The following is a 25551-nucleotide window of genomic DNA, read 5'->3' as shown; positions in this document are numbered from 1 at the left end:
TCTCTCTCTCTCTCTCTCTCTCTCTCTCTCTCTCTCTCTCTCTCTCTCTCTCTCTCTCTCTCTGAAGAGCTTATTTCACTATAAGACTAGGACAGGGCATTATTGTACACACTGCTAATACCAGCTTTAGGGAGCCTGAGACAGGAGGGTCAACAGTTACATGTCAGCCTGAGCTACACAGTGAATTCCAGACTATCTTGAGTTACAAAGGAGTTACAAAGCAAGAACGTTTCTCAACACACACACACACACACACACACACACACACACATATATACTGAAAAGAATGCAAGAACACCTGAGATAGCTACTTAGAAAGCCAAAGTAGGCTGGGCAGTGGTGGTGCATGCCTTTAATCCCAGCACTTGGGAGGCAGAGACAGGCAGATTTCTGAGTTCGAGGCCAGCCTGGTCTACAGAGTGAGTTCCAGGACAGCCAGGGCTCCACAGAGAAACCCTGTCTCGAAAAACCAAAAAAAAAAAAAAAAAGAAGAGAGAGAGAGAGAGAAAGCCAAAGTAGATTCTATCAACATTGAGAAAGTATTATGTCTGGAACAAGAGGTTCTGTCTGTAGCTAGTTGTTCCCCCCTGGGCATCATTAATTAACACAGACCTGAGAGACCAGACAACTTTAGAGAAAGACAGCTGGGCTCTTAAAAAGTTACAGAACTTTGTATTATTAAGAACGTTTGTTATAAACTCTCTCAATACCCTGTAGTTTTTCTGTCAGGAAATTTTAGAAAACACTATAAAATATAACATCATACAAATTCCTTGAATTAAATGTTTTTTTAAAAATGTATTCATTCTTTTTGAGATAAGAAGTAACTATGTAGTTTAGGCTGGCGTTGAATTCAAGGACCTCCTGCCTCAGCCTCCTAATTGCTGGGATTCCAGAGATGCCTCAACACACCGAGCTCCCTTTTTGCCCTGAGATAGTGGAGCCACAGGACAGTGCAGAGGTGATTCAGGCAGGTCTCATGAACTCTTCTCCTTACTTTTCCGAGGGTTACATTCTCTATAGTTACCGTGTAGTTTGAGAAACCAGGAAGTTGACACTGGCAAAAGCTGTGTGTATATAGTTCTGTCTCACTGTCACATGTATGGATTTGTATAACCGCCCCAAATTTTATTGACCTTTGCAAAGAATAAGCTTGTTGTTTGCTTTCTTTCTCTTTTTTCCTGGGTTCAACCTCACTGAGTGCTCTCCTCTCCTTTTTGAATCTCCCCCTTCCTCACACTGGATTTTGTTCCTGGTTCTTGAGGTGGGATTAAATCACAGATGAAAAAGTTTTCCTCTCTCTGCTGTTAGCATCTGTTGCTCAAACTTTCTTCTCAGTGTTGCTATGTGCTGTATAGCTGTATATTTCTTTTCTTTTTCTTTCTTTCTTTCTTTCTTTCTTTCTTTCTTTCTTTTTTTTTTTTTTTTTTTGGTTTTTCGAGGCAGGGTTTCTCTGTATAGCCCGGGCTGTCCTGGAACTCACTCTGTAGACCAGGCTGGCCTCGAACTCAGAAATCCGCCTGTCTCTGCCTCCCAAGTGCTGGGATTAAAGGCGTGCGCCACCACTGCCCGGCCCAAGCACACTTTTTAGATTCACCTGAGATTTCCTTTTTGTTGTCCCTTATTTATTTTGTTTTTTTTTTAAGTAGTAAGTTTATTTTCTAAAGCTTTGGAAATATTCCCATTAGCTTTCTGCTATTGATTACATGATATGCTTTCTCTGGAATTTGCTAAGGTTTGTCTTATGGCTCTTGATAGACATTCCATAGGCAGTTGGGAAACAAAAATTATACTGTCAGTTGGATTGTTCCACATTGATTCCAGCTAGTTGGTGGATGGATATGTATCATCTTCTGGCTAGCTATTTAATTGTTAAAAGAAAAGCATCCTGGCTATGTTGTGGATTTGTCCATTCTCCTAGTTTTATAATTTTTCCTACAGGTTTTATTTTTAATTGTGTGTGTGTTTATGTGCACATGAGTATGGCTGCACTTGGAGGGCAGAGGTCAGATTCCCTAGAGCTGGAGTTACAGGTCACTTCATATGGGTGCTGGGAACTGAACTCAGGTCCTCTCCAAGAGCAGGAAGTACTCTTAACCACCAGGCAGTCTCTTTAGCCTATAATTTGAGATTCACATGTTTAGCTCCGTAGTTTGCAGCAGATACACATAGAAATTGATGCCTTCTTGGTGTAATAACCCTTTGATTGTTATGTAATGTAATAATACTATGTCACTGTCATTTTCTTTTCTCTGCACTCTATCTGATATTATTACTTTCTTTTTATTGATATTTGAATTACATAAGTGGTCTGTTTTTTCACTTTCAAAGTATCATATCTGCAGCGTGTTTCTTGTAGATAATATATAGTTGGGCCATTTTTAAATGCCCTCTGTTAATCTGTGCCTTGTGATTAGTACATCCGGCCATTAACTTTAACATAATTATTGATATGCAAATGCTTAACTTTGAAATTTACTTTTTATTCTCTGCTTTCCATTTCTGTTTCATTTTTCCTACCTTCTAGTGGGTTACTAGTGTATTATCTGTAATTTCATCTTGAGTGGTGGGTGGTTATTGACTTTATCTCCTTACATAGTTTACTTAACTAGTTCTTCGAAATCAGTAGTTTTCTTTTTTTCTTATTTAGTTTTTATCATAAACTCAACTCTACAATCCAGCTAGATTTGGAGGGGAATGAAGAAAATATGAAACCCCAAGAACTTCAGTGGGAGCAGAGATTACAGGGTATTGCGAGCAGATGGGTTGGTGCGCTCTCCTGAGCTGCAGAAGGAATGGTCTAGTGGGTTAGATGCCCACAAGTCAAAAGAAATTAAAGTTGTCCACAGTAGGCAATGGTGATCTTCTTGCTGGTCTTGAAATTCCTGGACCCAAAATGCTCCATGGATTCCAAAGTGTTCATGCCCTCTTTCACCAAAGACCACATGCTTGAAATCCAGTCTTGGAAGTACAGATAAAAACCTGTGAACTGTTAGTGTTTGGTCCAGCATCTGCCATGGACAAGGAGATGTCAGAACTTGTATTTATTTCAGGATGAAGGTCTCATCCTCAAATTTCTCCCTGTAGATGGACCTGCCACCAGTTCCATCATGGCCTGTGAAGTCACCACCCTGGCATATGAATTCTGGGATAATTCTGTGAAAGGAGAAATCCTTATATCCAAACCCTTTCTTTTGTTCAGAGCACAAAAGTTTTCTGCTGTCTTTGGAACTTTGTCTGCAAATAGCTTGAAGGAGACATGGCCCAAGGGCTCGCCATTATCCCAACGTTGAAGTACACAATGGGCTTGACCGTGGCTACGGCAACAGAGAACAGTGATGTCTGCAAAGCTGGTATCAGTGCTTTTCAACATGTAGGTCGAGACCCCTTCAGGGATGGCATATCAGATATTCTGCATATCAAACATTTACATTATGATTCACAACAGTAGCAAAATCACAGTTATAAAGTAGAAATGAAATACTTTTGTTCTCTAAGGCAGAGATGAGGGGTCACCACAACATGAGGAAATATATTAAAGGGTTGTAGCATTAGGAAGGTTGAGAACCACTGGTATAGAGAATCTATCAATGTTGTATATATAGTTATAAGTCATGTGCATCTGTCTGATTATGGTCTGATTGCTTCATTATTCCATTAGTTTTTGCATATAAAATTTTATGTCCCAGCCAGGCATGATGGCACAAACCTATAGTCACAGTGCTTGGGAGGCTGAGGCAGAAGGATCATGAGATTAATCGAACATGGGAAGACATCTGAAAATTTGCAAAGTCCTATGTTTCCTACAGGAGTACTAAGGTGAAGAAACTTGCTTAATTTCCTTTGATCTAAGTTGATTTGACCACAAAAATCTCATAAACTCTTTTAATATCTCAAAAGCCGTTAGAACTCATGTGACCCATATAGAGAGTACAGTTCCTGCGAAACTTTGCTGCTTGCTTTTCTCATATCATAGCATTGAAAAATGTATTATTGAAGCCAGGCAGTGGTGGTGCCTGGGAAGCAGAGGCAGGCAGATCTCTGTGAATTTGAGGCCAGCCTGGTTTACATTATAAAGTTCCAGGACAGCCAGGGCTACACAGAGAAACCCTGTCTCAAACAAACAAACATACAAACGAAAAGTATTATCGTGCTAGTGCTCCAAGTATTTCTCAAAAACATTATGAAACCCTTCACCTTGACCATGAGGCGTGTTGTCTGAGTCTGACCCACTGACACATGAGCGTTAATTTGATGTACAAGGAGAAAAGGACTCTCAGGAAATCCTGGTAGGAGGGTTGGTAGATGATACAAGCAAGATAAGGATGAGAAGTGGGGTGAGTTACTGAACATGGTGTAGTTATGGGCAGTTGAGTCTCTACTGTGGCGTTGTGTACCCATCCAACACACAGACTCTCTCTCTCTCTCTCTCTCTCTCTCACACACACACACACACACACACACACACACACACACACACACACACACACCTGAAGGCAGGAAGCTAGTGTATTTATCTTAAGCTGAATCCCAGTTTTATTCCTTGGCATGTCCCTTCTTTCTGGGGCTGGCCATAGCTGAGGGAAAGTGTGCACACTGCTGGCCACAGGTTCTTGCAGTAGAAGTATTGGTCTTGTGCTGGAAAGTGAGTGCCAAGGGACTATGAATGGGCCAATGTCTGTATCTGCCACGTCTCTGAATTTTAAGTGTGTTTTTCCTAAGTCTCTTCTTGGCTCCAGTGTATTTAAACATACAACCTTACTAGTAAAATATTTTGAAAATACTGAAGCAAGCTATTGATTTTTTTTTAAGTCCAAAAAGCCATCTGAGAATGATCAAGTTGGCAGTAGTAAGATGGGCAGGCTGGAAGGCACAGCCACTCGAGCTGCAGCCGACACCTCTGTCATGAAGCAGACGCTGTGAGGTGGGCACAGCTGTGGGGGCGTGGGGCCACAGACCCAGCTTCTGGGTTAAGAGCGGTCCAGTAGAGCTGACAGCCCACAGCATGTGATTAGAAAGATCAGAGCTGTGGAGATGGAGAGTTGGCTCAGTAGGTGAACTGCCTGCCAAGGAAGCACAGAATGTTGAGTTTGGATCTCATGTATCTACCCACGTTGCGGGGGGGGGGGCGCGGCGGCGATAGCGATCTTGGGAGACTCACTGGCCAGCTAGTCTAGTGAAAACCGAGAACCACAGGTTCAGTGAGAGGCCCTGTCAAAAACCGAGGTGGAGAGCAATTAAGGCAGATTCCTGACAACAATCTCTGGCCTCCACACATACCAATGTGTATTGGTGTACACACACACACACACACACACACACACACACACACGCAGAGAGAGAGAGAGAGAGAGAGAGAGAGAGAGAGAGAGAGAGAGAGAGATATCGACAGATGGAGACAGGCAGACAGACAGATAGACAGATAGTCAGATAGACCAACAGCCAGCCAGAAGTGAACAGAGTGTTCCTAAGGGCACTTGTGCATCTGATAAGAGTCTGGGCATAGGCAGTGCTTAGACACCAAGGGGACAATAGGCAATGGGTAACAGTTACTTGTCTCTAGTAGTTGATGTCTCTAGAATGCTCTTGGCAATACTAAGGCAAGATCCAGAGCCACAGAGAATGTTCAGAAGTAGATGGGTTCTCAAGACAGGGTCTTAAATATCAGAAGCAAGTATCAAGAGAGAGTCAAAAGTAGAACTGTGGCTAAGAATGTGCAGAACTGTGACTCCAGCTAGGGAGACAAAAAGTTCAAGGTTAAGATCTCATAAGCTGCAAGAATCTCAGTTCTGAATCCCAGCATGTGGAGAAATGGTTTCTGAAACATTCCACCCAAATGTAATGTATGTCCTAAAGCATAAAAAGTCTGCATCAAAGCCGGACGGTGGTGGCACATGCCTTTAAGCCCAGCACTTGAGTTCGAGGCCAGCCTGGTCTACAGAGTGAGTTCCAGGACAGCCAGGGCTACACAGAGAAATCCTGTCTCCAAAAAAAAAAAGAAAAGAAAAGAAAAGAAAAGAAAAAAAAAGAAAGTCTGCATCACAGCTAAATGGGCATCCCCTGGTACTTGAAGTGGAGGGACAAGATCTTCAAGGCAAGGGATGGCCCCTGCTATGATGCTTGCAGCTTGGAAGTTGTCATGAGCCAGGCCTCCATCCTTCCTTCTCAATTAGTTCTTTTCAATTATTGCTTACGTTTATGTGTTTATTGTTTGTTTGGTGTGTGTTTGCAAGCTTTGTGTGTGTGGGTGTACCTGAATGATATGGTGCTCCAGTGGAAGTCAGAAGAGCACTTGTGAGAGTTGGTTCTCTCCTGCCACCAACTGAGTCGAGGGCTAAGGCTTGGCAGTAAGTGCCTTTGGTCACTGAACCATCTCTCTGGCCCCCAGTGCACAGCCCCGAACATTCCCTTGTTCACTCCTACCTTTGGGGTAGGGAGGAAGGAAGGGAGGGAGGGAAGGAGGGAGGGAGGGAGGGAGGGAGGGAGGGAGGGAGGGAGGGGTGAATGGAATATTGAAGGAGAGAAAAACCCAAAAAACATTGATCAGACCAAGCCACCAAACCAGTCAGTCCTACTACATCCTGAGCTGTGATTCGGGCCACAGCCAAACCACCTAGCCAGCTTTCCCTACTCCATCCCACGCTCTCATTCTCTGAAACTCACTGAGAGAGCACTTTGAATAGCCTCTACTTTGAACAGAAAAACTCCCCTCTCTTTGATCTCCCTGTTCCCCTTCAAATGACACAGTCCATGTCTATTTTGGTCCCTTTCCTATTAAAAATCATTTCCTTTTTCTCTTTCTCTTCTACTTCCTTTTTCTAGTCTTTCTTTTCCTCTAGGCTCTTGTATTCGATACCTCTGCCGGGTTTCCTTTCTTCCTGAGTTTGAACTTGGCTCGCTTTCCCCACAGCACCTCTCAACAATGGGATCTGGGTTTCTTTTCTTGCACGTTCATTTCTCTGGCTCTTTATCCACGTGGCCCTTTCTTTACCCTTGCTTCCTTTCCAATTTTGTTTTCATTTTAATCCTTCATTACCCAGCTTTTCCTGGCAAATGTCCCACCCCAAACTGCATACTTTTTGAAGCCTTTTCTCTTTCCTTTCTCTCTGGCTTTCAAAAAGTCTGCCTCAGGGACCTGTGCTATATCATTTGCTATTGAAATAACAAATGCTTCATTTATCACTTTGAATACATGGTGCTTTTTGGCCATTGGAACTCCCACCCAGGTTGTCGTCTTGGAAAACTTTCTTTTGGGAAACACTGTCAGAAGGATCAGGTGGACCTCTTCAATACTTTCTTTGAAATATTTCTGCACTCTAGTTGCAGAATTTTGGCTGTGTCACTGCAGATTTGGAGCAAGACTGAGGAGGCCTCACCCAGCCTCCTCAGAAGGATTTTGTTCAAGTGCAACCACAATTACTAAGATACCCCAGCTGGGGGCTGGAGAGATGGTTCAGTCGTTAAAGCACTGGTTGCTTTTCCAGAGGACTTGGATTCAGTTTCCAGCACCCACGTGTTAACTCCAGTTCCAGGGGATCTGACTCCCTTACACACACGTCAGTGCAGGTAAAACACCAATGCACATAAAATAAGAATAAATAAATCATTTAGAAAAGATGTGCCAAATGACTAAGCTGCTGGCATCTCAACCCGGGGAGCCCGATCACCTTGGGGAGTCTGTTTGTAGGATATTTCTTTGCAGTGTCTTTTGTTTGGATCTCAAAAGTCTCTTGACTGTGGAAGATAGGAAAGTCACTTAAAATTGCCCAGTCTCTCCAAATTGTCCTAAGTGAGGTGTTCCAAAGTGCATTACTGGTGTTCCATGAGAAAAAAAAAATACCATAAGGCAGTAACAAAGTGCTTTGAGTCTCTTGGACACGTCACCACCCCCGGGTCTAGCCAACTCTCATCAGTCCTCCCAGCCACTTTTGGATCGAGTCATGCACGTAGGGGAGGACAGATCAGCCTGAAAGGCAGCTCCGGGATGGGAGCTGCTCCTGGTCAGCTGGCTAGGACAAGACACAGATAAGATAAAAAGAACAAGAACGAGGGCAAGGACAAGATAGGAGTTGGTACACTGTCTGCCCTCCCAGGCCTTTCCTAGGCATGCCATTGTTTTGGACATCTGGGAACCTCTGGGGGGCTGCATAGTCCCTTTTGTTCAAGGTAATAAAAGGCCAATGGAGCAGTAGACAGGTCACAGACCACAATGACTGATCATATACAGGTGGGATGGGTATGATCCCAACTAATGGAGCTGCTGGGAATGTGGCACTTGTAGGTAATCATGGGGGCCAAAGCAGGAGAATCAAGAATTCAAGGCTAGCCAGGCAGTGGTGGCACACGCCTTTAATCCCAGCACTTGGGAGGCAGAGGCAGGCGGATTTCTGAGTTCGAAGTCAGCCTGGTCTACAGAGTGAGTTCCAGGACACCCAGGGCTATGCAGAGAAACCCTGTCTCGAAAAACAAACAAACAAACAAACAAACAAACAAACAAAAAAGAATTCAAGGCTAACCTGGGCCACATAGTAAAACTCTATAAGCATCAAACAAAACAACACCAATACATAAACAAAGACTATACATTTGGAAGGCACATGACTGGAGTTTGACACTCGGCTCTGTCGTGTGGTAGCTCCATGAGTTTGGGAAAATCTCCGTACCTTTGTTTCCTCATTTATATGTTGGGAACAAGGTTGTGGAGACTGAGCAGGTTAATGCTTTGTAAGGGTCTGCTTGGAACAGCACCTAGAGAAAGGGCCATCACTCAATTCTGATGCTTTTAATGTCATAAACTCTTTCTTGGAAATAATTAGGTAAGCTATAACGATGGGTTGTTTGAAAAGACAGTCTTCTTGACTCCAGAGCATAAAAGATATGGTTACATGGGAATATGAAATGTAAACATCAAAACTAAAATGATTTAGGGAGACACCAGGCAGACTGTCACAGCCACGCTGCTGGCAAGCCTTCTCGTCGTGAAACAATAGCTCACTGATGGCTGTGCTGTTCCTATAATAACTGAAAGGAAGGACAGATGAAGGTTAGGGAGGAAGGGAGGAAGGGAGGAGACAAATCAGGAGGGAAGGCAGAGAGAAAAGAAAATCCTTGGAGATAATTCATTTTTGCGATAGGGATAAAATTCCAGGCCTCACACATGTTTGGCAAATACTCTAGCACTGAGCTATATCCATTACCCCACCGCCCCCCCCCCCAAAAAAAAAGAAAGAATCAAGAGCTGGTTAGATGGCTCAGTGAGGGAGTAAAGGTGCTTGCTGGGAAGTCTCACTACCTGCGGTTGATACCCACAACTCAAGGTGAAAGGAGGAAAACTGACCCCTGACCTTCTCTCTCTCTCTCTCTCTCTCTCACACACACACACACACTCACACACACATATACACACCATGTGTACACATACAATATCAATAAATAAAAAAAATTGAAAAAATGCACAGATTCAAGATATTAAGGGAAAAAACTAACCATGGTCGCTCATTATATTCATAATCTTACATGTCAGAGAGAGAGAGAGCGCAGGAGGGAAGAAGCAAGGATGTTTAGTGAGTTCTTATATAAATTTGGACAGTGCACTGTGTTTTCACAGCATGGCTGCATCAATGTCCATGTTCTGTTTTTTTTGTTTGTTTGTTTGTTTTTGTTTTCCGAGACAGGGTTTCTCTGTGTAGCCCTGGCCGTCCTGGAACTCACTCTGTAGACCAGGCTGGCCTCGAACTCAGAAATCCACCTGCCTCTGCCTCCCAAGTGCTGGGATTAAAGGCGTGCGCCACCACTGCTTGGCCCATGTTCTTTCTATGTGGCATGGACCTCCTTTTACCATAGAGTTAGGTCTGTTTCCTTCTCTGGAATTTAGGCAAAGGCTTCTGAGAACTCCTGTCGGTGAGTACAGTAAAATGATGCTGACTTCTTCCAAGGCTAGGTCAGGAGACAGATTCTTCTGGGATCTCTCCCAGAATACTTGCTCTTGGACTCAGCCCCTCTGCTTTGCCTGGGCCACATGAGAAGGTCACAGGGACATGTAGGAGGGCTGGCTGACAGCCGGCATCAACCAGCAGCTGTGTGGGTGACTGAGCCCTTCTGATGGTTCCAGCTCCTGCTTGCTACTTTGTTCAGGGAAGCCCAGGCATTGTGAAGTTGAAATAAGATGTCTCCAAGGACACCTGATTGAAGCCCTGGCCCATGGAAACCATCATGCGTTATAAAATTAGCATTGCCGTTCAGAGTCTGAATCACTTGGGGATTCTATAAAGACATAAAGACATAAAGGCATGGATTCTAGAAAAGAAAGACTGGAACTCTCTCCTGGGAACTTACATTTGAACCCTTAGAGCCCATAGCATAATATAGTGAAATCTCCCTTTTAATGAGCTCTCTGATTTCTCAAATCTTCTCCTAGGATCTGTGAACCAAACTGGGAGTTTCTGGACAAGTGCCATGAGGTGAGGTGGGGTGGGGCCCTTGAAAACCTCCTAGGGTTCCAGAGCTCCCCAAGAACCCTGAGCAAATAAAGATTCTCAACTTGAGAGTAATCAGAGAGGAGTCTGGTGTCTGGGGCCCTGTACAAGAAGGCTGACCAGCAGCAATACTTTGCTCTTATGCACTGAGGTTTGGTTAGCTGCAAATACATAGCAGTAACGTAACATAGGCAAGTGGATCGATGTGAGGCCAGCCGAGTGTACAAAATGAGTTCCAGGCCAAAAAAGAAATGAAATGTAAGAAAATAGCTGGGCATAGCAACATGTTCCTAGAATTCTGGTACTCAGGAGACTGAGGTAGGAGGATCCTGAGGCTGAAGCTAGCCTGGGCTACATAGTGAGATTCTATCTCAAACAAATGAAGAGAAAATATCCTTTAAAAATGGAGAGAAGACACCAGTGATTCTTCTATTTTTTCCCAGTAAAATATACAAGTAATTCATATTTATTTCTTCTCAGACATACTAAAAATAACTCAAAATTAATTTTAAATTCTACCATAATCCCATCATCCAGAGATGTAGAAATAACCACTCATGTTGCTGTATACTTTTTATGTTTTTAAATTTATTTTTAATTATGCATATGTATGTGGGGATGAGCACATGACAAAGGCCAGAGGCATTAGACCACCCCTGGAACTGGAGTTTCCTGGAGCATGAAACCCCCTGATGTGGGTGCTGGGAACTGAACTTGGGTCTTCTGCAAGAACAGTATACATTCTTAACTACTGAGCCATCTCTTTATCTCCCTAATTTTATTTTTAAAATCTTAACATTTAGTTATTTATTTGAGGGGTGGCATGTAGACCAGGGAACATGTACAGAGGCCAGAGGGCAACCCATGGGAGTTGGTTCCTTCCTTCCACCATGTGGATTCCAGGTACTGAACTCATGTGATGAGACCTACAGGCAAGAGCCCTTAGTTGCTGAGTCATCTCATAGCCCCCCGCCCTCCCAGTTACTTTTTAATTGACAAGTAACACTTGCACATTTTTATGGAACTTAATGTGACTTTAGGAAGCATGTATATAACATATCTAGACCTCACATACTTATGCCATTACTTTGTGGGAAGAAATACACACGGCTGTGAATTGGAATCACCATGCTGGCAAACAACACATATGTGTCCTGCTCAACTCACTGTTGTGCATGCTGATATCTTTCCATGTCAGTAACTATAACTCCACCTTATTATTCTAACAGTCACAAAGGAACACATTGGTCCAATGTACTACAGTTAGTTTAGTGTGATTTCTTAGTCTTGGAGATCAGATTGATTCTCCTCCCAGCTTCCTGTGCTACCGTCTTGCACTAGACACATATCTAAATAGACATAAGTAATTAGTTCTTTAAGAATTCCTAGAAGTGGGATTTTAAGACCAAAGGGTTTGTTGTTGTTGTCTGTTAGCCTGTTTTGAGACAGGGTTTCACTATATAACTGTCTTAAGTCACTGTTCTATTACTGTGAAGAGATATCCATGGCCATGGTAACTCTTATAAAAGAAAGCATCTAATTGAGGCTGGCTTACAGTTCAGAGGTTCAATCCATTGTCATCATAGTGGGAAGTATGGCAGCATCCAGGCAGACATGGTGCTGGAAAAGGAGCCGAGGGTTTTATATCATCATCCATAGGCATCAGGAAGAAGAGAAATTCTGGACTTAGAATGGGCATGCCCCTCCACCTGCCTCAGAGACAGAGTTTCTCACAGCCCTGGCTGTCCTGCAACTCACTCTGTAGACCAGGCTGGCCTTGAAGTCCAACAAGGCCATACCTCCTAATCTTTTCAAATAGTACCACTCCCTGGCGACCAAGTATTCAAATCTATGAGCCTATGAGGGCCATTCTTATGCAAACCACTACAGTAACTTTGGCTGGCCCGGAACTTACTATGTAGACCAGGGTGGCCTCAAACTCCAAGAAATTCACCTGCTTCAGCTTTCTTTTTTCTTTTTTTTTATTTCTCGAGACAGGGTTTCTCTGTGTAGCCCTGGCTGTCCTGGAACTCACTAGGTAGACCAGGCTGGCCTTGAACTCAGAAATCCGCCTGCCTCTGCCTCCCAAGCGCTGGGATTAAAGGTGTGCGCCGCCACTGCCCGGCACAATTATTTTTCTAAAGTTGTTTGTTATTTGTTTAGTGATTTTTTTCCCCTCCATACAGACAGTACCTTCATGTTCAGTGGTAATAAATAATACCATGAGAGAGCCTAGAGAGATGGCACAGTGTGTGTGTATGTGTGTGTGTGTGTGTGTGTGTGTGTGTGTGTGCATGCAGTCTCACCAACATGAGTGCAAGTGCTTTAAGAAGACAGAGGCATTGGAACACACACTCATACACACATACACACACACACACTCACACACACAAACACAGCTGGAGTTACAGGGAGGTGAGCTGTCTGATATGCTGGCAACTGCATTCTCTTCTTCCGCAAAGGACAGTACCTACTCTTAACCACACACATGCACACACACACACATACTTAAAAAAAAAGAACAGCACACAAGTGTATGGGCAGTCACCAGTAACCTCAGCACTTGGGGAGGCTGTAGGAGGACCATGCAGTTGAAGCCATCCTGTGCTAGATAGAGAACTCCCTGCTCCTCATGTAGAAAATAGAAGTGAGAAAAAGAAGAAGGTAGCACCAGCCAGGGCTACACAGTGAAATCCTATCTTGGAAAAAATGAACAAGAGGCAGTGGACCTAATGTACACAAAAATACAAAAAAGAAAAAAAAAAGGAGAAAGAGAAGAGCCCCAGGATGGGTGATAAAACTCCAAAGAAATTCACCCCACTAAGATTCCCTTTATCAATTTCTCTACTTTTCAGGTAGGCTGAACTGAATACTTAATTTTTTCAACCTTAAAAGCACTATCACGGGGCTGGAGGTGGCGCTCATTGGGTAGAGTACTTGCTTAGCATACAGTGATCTCTAGGTTCCAGTCTCAACACCACATAAAACCAAGCATGGTGGCACACACCTGTAATCCCAGACTTTGAAAGCTGGAGGCAGGATTATCAGGAATTCAAGGGCACCTTTATCTACATAATGAGTAGGTACATGAGTAGGTAGGTAGGCCTCATAATGGGGCTATGTGAGACCCTGTCTTAAAAACAGTGTATTCAGCCGGGCAGTGGTGGCGCACACCTTTAATCCCAGCACTCGGAGGCAGAGACAGGCAGATTTCTGAGTTCGAGGCCAGCCTGGTCTACAGAGTGAGTTCCAGGACAGCCAGAACTATACAGAGAAACCCTGTCTCGAAAAAAAAAAAAAACAAAAAACAAAAAACAAAAAAAAGAAAAAAAAACAAAACAAAGCAAAACAACAACAACAACAAAAAAAAAACCAATGTATTCTAAGGATTTGAGTTTTCTTTAAGTAAGCAGGCATTTTTGGGGAGTATGGTCTATGAGAGACCCTAGGCACAAAAGAGAACGTGGCAGGTGGAGTAGAATGTGAAGGAAAAGAGGTGATCAGAGAAGTTGGAAAATACAACTTGAAGACAATATCCTGTGGTAAACCATACATATATACAATTTTTGAAAGAAAATGAGGACCAGACCACCAAGGACTGTATTTCCACATCTGGGCTGCAGTCTGAAGCTGCAGGTTTTCAGACAGTCAATGATCTGATAAGATCCACATTTCAGAGAGTGGGTTTTTTTTTTTTTTTTTTGGTTTTTCGAGACAGGGTTTCTCTGTGTAGCCCTGGCTGTTCTGGAACTCACTCTGTAGACCAGGCTGGCCTCGAACTCAGAAATCCGCCTGCCTCTGCCTCCCAAGTGCTGGGATTAAAGGCGTGCGCCACCACCGCCTGGCTAGAGATTTTTTAAGTATAAAGGAAAAAGTCAATTTTGGAACCAAAAAAAAAATTCTGTGATGGTTATCAGTAGTTTGTTGCTATAATAGTGCCATTGATCAATCACAAAGCCTCAGCAATAAATAATAGCTTTTATTTCTCACGTGTCTGGGGTCAACTAGAGGCCAGAAAATCAATCCTGCTCAACTTGGTGAAGGCCTGGTTACCTGTTGGTTGGTCTAGACTGGCACTGACTTGTTCTGGGCAGTCTTGTTAAGGATGTTATAAAGCCACCAGCCTTGGAAGATGGTTATGGTATCTCCATCCAGTGACAAAGGTGCTTGCTGCCTATTAGTTTCAAGCTCCCTAAAGTCTGTACCTTTCTCCTGAAATGCAGCCCAACATGCACACAAGCACCTACCTGGGCCTGTTTCTGTCACCCTCATCAGATTTGGGGACAAGGAGATGTCATGTGAATATACTCACACCTATCCATACAGCTTGCTCTGCCGTAAGCAAGAAAATTTCTTGCCTTTGACCCAAGTCAGTTGACTTCTGCCAGCTACTGTGAAACAGGGTCAAGTAAATGTCTTAGCTTGCATGTAGGGTAAGATTTCAGTCCCTTAGCAGTTCTTCACACCATCAGCTCCATGAGGATCTTTCTTAGCTGTGTTTCAAATGCTGGGCACAGGGGTGGGTGTATAAATGGTATTTCTGAAATTCTTCCCAAGTAAATAAAGTAATCATTAATAGGTTTTGAAATACCTTTTTACTTGTCCTTGTCCCCAGAACATGTGTATATGACAATACGTGGGCATCTGAGTATGTTTCTTTTGGGCTTTGTTTATTTTTTGAGACAGGATTTCATTATTTAGCCTAGGATGGCCTTGAACCCCTGATCCTCCTGTCTCAGTCTCCTGTGTGCCATGATAACTGATGAGTGCCACCATATCTAGCTGTACTGCACTTTCTTTTTTGAGATTTTCTTTAACTTTATCTGTATGCTTGTTTTCCTTCATGCATGCTTGTGCTTCACATGTGTACAGTATCAGAGAAGGGCAGAAGAAGGTGTCAGATCCTCTGGAGTTAGCCATCCAGTGGGTGCTGGGAAACAAACCTGGATCCTCTGGAAGAGCAGCAGTGCTCTTAACTACTGATCTCTGCAGCTCCTGCACTGCACTTCAAAAATATTTGAGAGGTATACCTCAGCTCTTAAGGGTAGTGTTCCCACATCTCTGAAACTTCATATGCAGGCCTTGATATATGTATTCTCTCTCTCTCTCTCTCTCTCTCTCTCTCTCTCTCTCTCTCTCTCTCCAACCCCACCCCCGCATGCACATGAGTGTGTGTGTGTGTGTGTGTGTGTGTGTGTGCTTGTGTTGTGTGCGCACACACGCGCAAGCCAGAGGTCAACCTTGGGCGTTATTCCTCAGGAGCCATCTCATCTATCTGCCTTGTTTGTTGAGACACTGTCTCTCACTGACGCAGAGCTTGCCAATTAGGCTAGGCTGGCTGACAAGTGAGCCCCAGGGATCTGCTTATCTCTTCCTCTCCAGTGCTGGGATCACAAGAGTGTGCTACCAAGCCTGGTTTATTTTCTTTCTTTGTTTGTTTCTTTTTTTTGTTTGTTTGTTTTTTGTTTTTTCGAGACAGGGTTTCTCTGTGTAGCCCTGGCCTGTCCTGGAACTCACTCTGTAGACCAGGCTGGCCTTGAACTCAGAAATCTGCCTGTCTTTGCCTCCCAAGTGCTGGGATTAAAGGCGTGCTCCACCACCGCCTGGCCTGGTTTTCTACTTCTTATGTAGGTTCTGGGAATTGAACTCAGGTCTTTATGGTTGTATGGCAAACACTTTCCTGACTAAGCCATCTCCCCAGCTCTTCCACTTTTCTTTCTCTGTGTCTGTCTCTGTCTCTCTGTCTCTGTCTCTCTCTTTCTGTTTTGTTTCTTTTTTCAAGACAGAGTTTCACTGTCTCTTTGGCTATTCTGGAACTCACTCTATAGGCCAGGCTGGCTTTGAATTCCGAGCCCTGACTGCTTCTGCCTCCAGAGTGCTGAGATTAAGACATGTGCCACAACCAACAGGTCAACTTTGATTTCTTTATGACCATTTTTTTCCTGTAGACTTTAGACAAGGAACTTATGGTGCTTCCACATCTATGTGTAAATTAGATTCTGTTTGTCCAACTGAGCTTGTAAACCCAGAGGCAAGATGGGAAAATAAAAACTAAAATTCAACAGGCTCAAATGGAGAGGAATGGGAAGAGATGAGGGCAACGCACTCATGCAAGTGTGTTATGTAACTTTCCTGCAGCTGTCTGCTCAGCTGCTGGAGTCTGAGCTAAAGTTCAAAAGGAAGCATCTCCATGTACGTATTTTCTAATTTAAAAAGTGTTAAAGCACTTTAGAATCAAATATCTTCGTGCACTCAAGATCTACAGATGAATTTTAGTAAAGCATATAGGACAGGATATGCTTACTCAGAGCAGATGTGAAGTCACCCATGTTGAAACTGCATTCACTAACTGCCTCAGCCCTAGCATAGATCCTGTCTTCCTGCTGACTCCCAAGACAGGCTCAGAGCTAGGCATGAGTCATAGTTTTGACAGTGCAGACAGCAGCAGGGTGTTTCTCTTCTCACTCTGGTTCTTGTTTGCTTGTGCTGATTGGAAAGCAGAGGTGAGAATGGAACTCTTAACTCCATTCAAAAGGCTCCAGATGAGAGGTCCCTTAACGACGTATAAAAGTTCGTTTTAAAGTAGCTTTTTGAATGGAACAGCTCTCATGCATGCTACAATGCAACGAAAACTGGGCATGGTGATTCGTGCATTCCCTTAATCCCAGCCCTGGGAGGCTGAGGCAGGAGGATTGGCACAAGTTCAAGGCTAGTTTGCTCTACATAGAGAATTTTACTGGATTTAAAAAAATGTAATATTAAAAAAAACTGCAAAAATTGAACAACACCCTCTCTCCCCCACTCGGCTGATCAATGTACTAATGAAATGAACAGACAGTTCTCAAAAGAAGAAGCCCAAATGACCAATAAGTACTTTTAAAGGTATTTTAGCTATCAAGGAGATGCAAATAAAAATGACTTTGAGGTTCCATTTCACCCCAGTGAGAATGGCTGTCCACAAATCAAATGACAACAAATGTGGGGAAAGAGGAACTGTATTCCCTGCTATGGAGAATAGAAATGAATGCGCCCTTTATGGAAACCAGTATGCAGGTTTCTCAAAAAACTAAACATAGAACTATTATAAGACCCAACTGTCTTAGGGTTTTACTGCTGTGAGCAGACACCATGACCAAGGCAACTCTTATAAGGACAACATTTAATTGGGTCTGGCTTACGGGTTCAGAGTTTCAGTCCATTATCATCAAGGTGGGAGCGTGGCAGCATCTGGGCAGGCATGGTGCAGGAGGAGCTAAGAGTTTTACATCTTCATCTGAAGGCTGCTAGCAGAATACTGTCTTCCAGGCAGCTAGGATGAGGGTCTTAAAGCCCACACCCACAGTGACACACCTACTCCAACATGACCACACCTTCTAATAGTGCCACTCCCTGGGCCAAGCCATCACACGAACACATACTCGAAGGAGCACATACCCAAAGGACTCCATATCGTACTGCAGAGACACTAGCACATCCATGTTTGCTGAAGCTCTATTCGTAATAGCAAGGAAATAGAATCAGCCTAGATGTCCATCAGTTGATGGATGCATAGTGAAACAGAGTTATACATACACGATAGAACAGCCAAATTAAATTATGAAGATTCAAGAAAATGGGTGCATCTTGAAGTGATCATACCAATAAGGTGTCCCAGACTCAGAAAAAGAAAGACAGAATTTGCAGGTTTCTTCTCATGTGCAGATCCTAGCTTGTGCATACTAAAGGGGATCATATTGGGAGGAGGGGGTGCTGTGGCAGGGAGGGCGGGTAATAGATTCTGTGTGACATGAAGGTAGTTAAAGGACACTAGGGTTAGAAGGGTACAAGGATGGAACAGAGAGATATGACAGAAGAGTCAGCGGATCAACAAAGTCTATCTTTGAAAAAGAACCTTGAGTTTCGACTCCAGGCCATGATGTCACATATTTTTAATCCCAGCACTTGGGAGGCAGAGGCAGGCAGATCTCTCTGTGTTTGAAGACAATCTTCATTACATAGCAAGTTTCAGGGCAGTCAGGACTACACAGTGAGACCTTTTCTCAAATACACACATAAACACATGTAAAACTCAGGAAATATACTTCTATTTTAAAATCCATGGTGATATTTAAATATTGAACACTATGAAAGATATCACTTAAAAAATAAATAAAGTGAGGCTGGAGAGATGGCTCAGTGGTTAAGAGCACTGACTGCTCTTCCAGAGGACCAATTTCCAGCAACCACATGACAGCTCACAGTTGTCTATAATTCTAGTTCCAGGGCTTTCTGACACCTTCACACAGACATGCATGCAGACAAAATACCAACATACATAAAATAAGAAAATGGATAAAAAATAAAGTTTCAAGCATATACCCCGATTTTCCTATAGGAACTGTGCCACTAGCAATTTGGGGATGTACTTTTTAATAAAATTATCTTGTGATCAAAGAAAATGACAGACTCAAATCTGAATGGTGATACAGATGCTACTATCAAAGAGAAACACAAGCAGCCATGATGATTTCCTGAAGTTAGAACTCACTATCACAGTCTTGAAACAAAAATCAAAGGGATGGAGAGATGGCTCAAGAGTTAGGAACATACACCCCTCTTGCAGAGGACCTGGGTCCAGGTTCCAGCACCCATATCAGGCTGCTCACAGCCACCTGTAACTCCAGCTCCAGGGGATCCAACACCTTCTGGTCTCTGAGACCCCTTGCACCCACACCTGTACACACCCCCACACAGGCACATACATATATGCACAAGTAAAAATAAAGTAAATCTTTTTAAAACTATCAAACTGAATCTAGAGGTCCAAAGAGAAAATCTGTCTGAGGAGATCAGAGAGGGCAGTGAGGGGTAGATATGATCAAAATCCATTATATATGCTGGATGAAATTACCAAGGAATAAACTTTTAATTTTTTTTTAAAAGAAAGGAGGTGTAGAGATGGCTCAGAAGTGAGGAGCACTTTTTGCTCTTGCGAAGAACTGGGTTCGATTCCTGGCACCCACATGGTAGCTGACGATCATCTGATCTCCTCAGACGCCAGACATGTAAGTGGCACACATAAATACATGCAGGAAAAACACCCCACACATTAAATAAATAAGTCTTAAAACCAAAAAGAAAGAAAGAAAGAAAGAAAGAAAGAAAGAAAGAAAGAAAGAAAGAAGGAAAGAAAACTGAGTCTATCTAAACTTCTGGGCATCAGTTACCATTGACAGGAAAAGTAGGGACAGAATCCATGTAGAAATGCACCAGGAGTGTGTCATTAGCAAAATTCAAAGGCTTAGAAACTCTGCAGATCCAATGCTCTGTGCTCTTCTACATAATAATAATAATAATGATGATGATGATGAAAAGGAAAAAGAAGTGTGCAAGGAAACTAAATGTAAAGAAATGATGGCACACTCCTCTAATCCCAGGAATTATGAGGCAGAGGCAGGAGGATCTCTGTGAGTTTGTGACTGCATAGAGGGTCCTAGGCCAACCAGGAACCTGTCTTAATAAATAAGAAGGAAATAGGGGGAAGGGAGGGAGGGGGAGGAGAGCCCTATTGGCAGGTCTAGTTGACCACTACAGCTCATGCACTAAACTACATTCTTATTATAAAACAAGAAACCAGTAAAGTACACAAGACAAATGTTTATATAAAACAGTGAGGTATTATGAGGCTGCACTTTCATGACTACTGAATAGGTCTATAGCAAAGTCTTTGCTAGTCACTCTCAAAAGAAAAGCAGCTAAGGGCATTGGGGAGCCTGCAGAAGCCACCCAAGAGCCAAGAACACATCTAGCCATGTGTGGGCAGGTGAAAAATAAACTGTACCAGGAGTTTGGGATGAGGCAGCATTAAGCTCCCGGCAGTAACGGATGTGGAAGGGATCACAAGTTCTTTGGATGACTCATACTTCATTTCCTGGAGCAATTTATTTCCCAGAGCATCGAATTCAGAGCAGCCAATTACCACCAGAAAGGAAACTGTACCTTTGGTACTTTGTTGTTCACGGTAGAGAGAAAGGGCTAGCTCCAAAGACCAGATTTCATCACAGAGAAATGTGGCCACGTCTCACAGGCAGTGCACAGCGTTCCTGGAGCTGTGTTCCAGGAGGCAGCCAGCTCTTTCCACCAAGACATCTACCGAAGGTGAGGTCCATGTGACATATATAATACAGAAAGATCTGGGTGAGACTCCCAAAGGGAAGGCAATGGCAAATGTCAAAGCAGGAGAAATGCTATGGGCTACCAAAGATTTTATTTAGTACCAAATGAGCTACTAACACACATGTATTAGAGTTCTAAAATTAAAAAAAGACAAGAAAAGAAAACTGGCAATACTAACTGCTGGCAAAGACGAAGTTCATTTCTTGCTACTGGAGAGGATTTAACAATCTGGAAGACTGTCAGGTTTTTCATAACTAAACATAGTCTTATTGTGCAATACAGCAATTGTACTTCTAAGTATTTAATCAACTAGTATTGAGTTATGCCCACACAAAACCCTTACAAATAAATGTTTAAAGCAGATTTATTCATAGTTGCCTTAAACAGGAAACAACCAAGAGGTATTTCAATAGATGGCTATGTGAACAAATGGGTACATCTGTGCACTGGAATACTATCCAGTTATTCAAAAGATGGAGTGGGCTAGAAATGTCATATGTCCCCCAGCATAGTGTCAAGCAGAAAAGCTCCACTACCGGCCACATCCCCCGTGCTCATTTACTCAAGGGTTCTTCTTCTCTGAATCCATGGCAACCCACTGGCCTGCTTATTAGCTCTCCCTTTCCGTTTTCCTACATGCGGAGACAATGCCTGGTCTGGTTACTGGTTACTCTCACATAACAAATGCACCTGGAACAGCAGCCTTTCCTCTTCTTTTCCCTAGGCTGGGGATGAGTCTCAAGACAACTACTCTACCACTGAGTTTCAGGTCCTTTTTAATCTTTACCCTGAGACTGGGCCTCACAAAACTGTTTGGTTGTTCTCTAACTTGACATTCTCCTGCCTCAGCCTCCTGAGGAGCTGGGATTAAAGGGGTATGCTACCATCTCTGGACTTCATCCATATTCTTGTATGGCTTGATTGTAATTTTTTTTTTTGAGACAGGGTTTCATGTGGCGCAGTTTGGCTTTTGACTTCCTGCATAGCCAAGCATGACCTCGAATTTCAGATCCTCCTTCCTCCAGCTCTCAAGTGTTGAAATTACAGGAATGTGTTCCCATATCCAGTTTATAGAGTGAACCCAGGACCTCTGTGCATGCTCTATACCAACTGAGGCTCCAGGTGCCTTTGTTATGTGAGAGTAACCAGTACAGAAAGGCATTTTCTCTGGCATTTAGGAAAACACAAAATGAGAGCTAATAAGCAGAGCAGTGGTTGCCATGGATTCAGAGAAGAACCCTTGACTAAATGAGCACGGGGGGGGCGTGGCCGGTAGTGGAGCTCTTCTGCTTGACACTATGCTGGGGGACATATGACATTATGCATTTTTCAGAATCCATAGAGTATACCCTAATGAAGGCAAGGTTTTTTTCTTCCTTTTAAAATCATAGGTTAGGAGATTGCAAGATGGAGCACAGAGTGTGACTAAAGAATCTTCCGTCACTACACATGTGCAAAATAATTTCACTGGAGGGGGTAGAAAGAAAAAGGGTTGAGCCAAGCAACAAACGCGAGACTAAAGATGAAAGGAACTAGAGTCTAACTTGTGGTTGTCTGACTTGTTCCCCATAAGGTCACATTAACAGGTCTGACGCTATGGTATGCTATACCAGAAGCCAACTGTTAGACAAATGGAGGATGGCTTCTCTGGGTTGGAGTGGGAAGTTACAAATAGGCAATGAGGAAAGGCTGGAATCATCTGAATAGTGCTGGAGGAGGGAAAAAACAAAAAAACTTAGGCTCCCTAAATTCTAGAAGCAGGTTCTCATTCTTGGATAGAGACTATACAATACAAAATAAGACCAGGGCATCTGCTAGTCCAGAAGGACACAAAATCTGTACTCAGAATACTATTGCTAGCTGGAGAGATCGCTCAGTGGTCAAGAGTACTGACTGCTCTTCCAGAGGTCGTGAGTTCAATTCCTAGCAACCACATGGTGGCTCACAACCATCTGTAATGGGATCTGATGCCCTCTTCTGGTGTGTCTGAAGACGGCTAAAGTGTACTCAGTATATGAAATAAATAAATAAACAAACAAACAAATAAATAAAAAGAATACTATTGCTTAGCCAGATGGAGAGATAGCTCAGAAGTTGAGAGGGCTTCTGCTCTTGCAGAAGACCCAAGTTCAGTTCCAGCATCCATATTGGAAAGCTTACAACAGTCTGTAACTCCAGCTCCAGGGAGATCTGATACTTCTTGGGCACCTGTGCTAACATGCACATATCTACCAATACACACCTCCTCTGCACCCCCATGCCCCAACACCCCCCCCACACACACAATTAAAAATAAAAATAAATAAACCTTAATAAAGAAAAAATTTTTGCTAATGTGGCCATGGTGACATTGGGGAGGCTGAGGGAAGATGCTAATAGCTTCAAGGATACCCTGGGCTACATGGCTATACACTGTTACACCAGCAACAATGACAATAGTAAACCCCATCAGGTTTAACTCACTATGATTTAGATTGTTGTTCCATACTGAGGAACTACTCCTGACACATGATCAATGATCAATAAAGAAGTATATTTGTGGAAAATTTAAAACTTACATATGCACCAACCTTAAGAAAAACACAGATGGGCTGGGGAGATGTCCCACTTGAGAAAATGCTGCCACATAACCACAAGGACCTGAGTTTGATTGTAGCACCCACATTAAAAAAAAAAAAAGCTGGACATGCTAGCTCATGCTTGTGATTCCCAGCACTAGAGAAGAGGCAGGTGACTCCTGGGGATTGCTGGCCCCCCAACCTAAACTAATCAACTAGCCCTAACTCGGGGAAAAGCCTGTCTCAAAAAATAAACAAACAAAAAAACAACAGGTAGACAGCACCAATCCTGTTTTTTTTTCCTTCTTTGCTTTCTATTGTGATAAAACACTATGATCAAAAGCAACTTGGGGAAAAAAAAGGTTTATTTCATCCTACAAGTTGTAGTCCATCATCCAGGGAAGTCATGGTAGGAACTCAAGGCAGGAATCTGGAGGCAGGAGCTGATGCAGAGGGCATGGAGGATGCTGCTCACTGGCTTGTTCCTCTCTATAGTTGCTGTCCTTAGCAATTGTCCCATGATGCTGCCATCTCCAAAATGCTGAGGTCTCTGAAACTGGGCTGCTACAACACCAAAAGCCTCTTGCGGTTCCTGGGCAGTATCATCACCAACTTTTCTGGCGACAGACCCATCTTGGGAACAAAGGTGAATGTGCCACTAACCTCACTTCTGGGCATCTGGCACACAACTTTGATCTTGTTGGGGCTGGTGGGACTTGGGCAGCATGGTGGAGGCAGCTGGTGTCAGGTAAACGCAGGGACAACCAAAAAGTTGCGCTTAGCTTTCTTGAAGCTAAAAGCAGATGAGTTCATCAGATAATTTTTTTTTATCAAGTATGCTGAGATAGCTTCGCAGTTAAATGGTGAATTGTTATAACAAATATGTTATATGGAACAATTTGGTTTCGTTTCTCATCTTGATGTTGGGATAAAAACACTTTTATGAGACCTACTTAGGGTTGATTTTTGGCTCATAGCTCAAGGGTCCACTCCATCATGGTAGGAAAGTCAACGCAGCAGGATTATATTTACAAACAGGAAGCTGAAGGGAATGAATCACTTTCCCCATTTTATACAGTGCAGAATCCTCTGCCCAGGGAATAGTCCAACCTACAATCAAGATAGGTCTTTCTACATCATTCAACTTAAAATAATCTGTCACAAACATACTCAGAGACCCAACTACTAGGTAATTCCAGATTGTATTAAGTTGAGAGTTAACACTATCCATCATGGAATTAAATTCAACTTGCAAAAGAATGAAGCTGAACTCTTACCTTTACAATGTACAGTGGATTCTTAAGTATTGCACTTAGAGCACAAGAGCTTAACTACCTCAGTAGTTTAATGCTTGCCTAACATGCACAAACCTCTAAGTTCAATCCACAGCACTGAAAGATCAGACAAGAAAGAAAACAAGCAATCCAACAAAGTGAGAACAATATTCAAGGTGGAGAGAAAATATTTGAAATTCTGATATTAAAAAGGATGTATATCCAGAATATCTAAAAACAAACCTAAAAAAGAAACCTCTAATAAAGCAGCATCAAAAGACGGTGTAGGGGTGAGTGGGTAAAGGTGCTTGCTGCCTAAGCCTGGTGTTCCGTCCCCAGGAGCAGCACGGTAAAGGAAGAACAGTTCCCTCCACGATGTTCTCAGACCTCCAAACCTGCACTATGGTACACTCACAGCCCCCTCTCAACAAATAAATAAAGCCTCTTTTAAAGCTGGGTTTATAAAAAGAAAACCTAATGTAGGAATGGACCAAGAATTTAGACATGTGACCAAAGAACATGTCCCCATGCCAGTGAGAATGTGAACAAAGGCTCAAACTCATTAGTCATTAAGGAAGTACAAATCAAAGCCACTAGGAGAGACGACTTCCCATACTCTAGGATGGCGACAACCAAGATAAAAGAGATGAGTCTGTGAGGGTGTGGAGAACTTAGAGTCTTCATATATTACCCAGAAGACTGTAAGTGGCATTCAACACTTTAGCAGTTCCTCAAAATGTCAGAGGTTACCATATGATGCACCAATTCCACACCCAAGAGAAATGAAAATGCGCATCCATCCCAAAGCCTGCACACAAACACCCATGGCAACATTACTCCTAATAGCCAAATGGTAGAAGCGACCTGGCTGTAGTTAAGATTCTGAAAGATCTATAGATACACAGCTGGTTGTGCTTATTTTTGGAGATGGTGGATGTTGTGGTAATTATTTCAAACTGGCCTCTGGTTCATCCGACTATCTAAACTGCAGCAGCTCTACCTAGCCCAGCCGCCATGTTTCTTGGCCTGAGGCCACTTGCGCACTGCAGCTAGAACCGGCCCGGCCCGCCAGAAACACCAGCCCTGCCA

The 25551-nt window shown here is 43.1% G+C and overlaps 1 pseudogene; it reads right to left on the bottom strand.

Moving 5' to 3' along the window:
• Window positions 1–2833: 2833 nt before the first annotated feature.
• LOC114628058 lies at window positions 2834–17953 on the bottom strand (annotated as a pseudogene).
• Between the last annotated feature and the right edge of the window lie 7598 nt (window positions 17954–25551).

This window comes from Grammomys surdaster, unplaced genomic scaffold, assembly GCF_004785775.1.
Source record: "Grammomys surdaster isolate TR1022 unplaced genomic scaffold, NIH_TR_1.0 263, whole genome shotgun sequence".
Classification (NCBI taxonomy): Eukaryota; Metazoa; Chordata; class Mammalia; order Rodentia; family Muridae; genus Grammomys; species Grammomys surdaster.
Note: the sequence above shows the minus strand (reverse complement) of the source record. Positions and strands in the feature narration are given on the sequence as shown.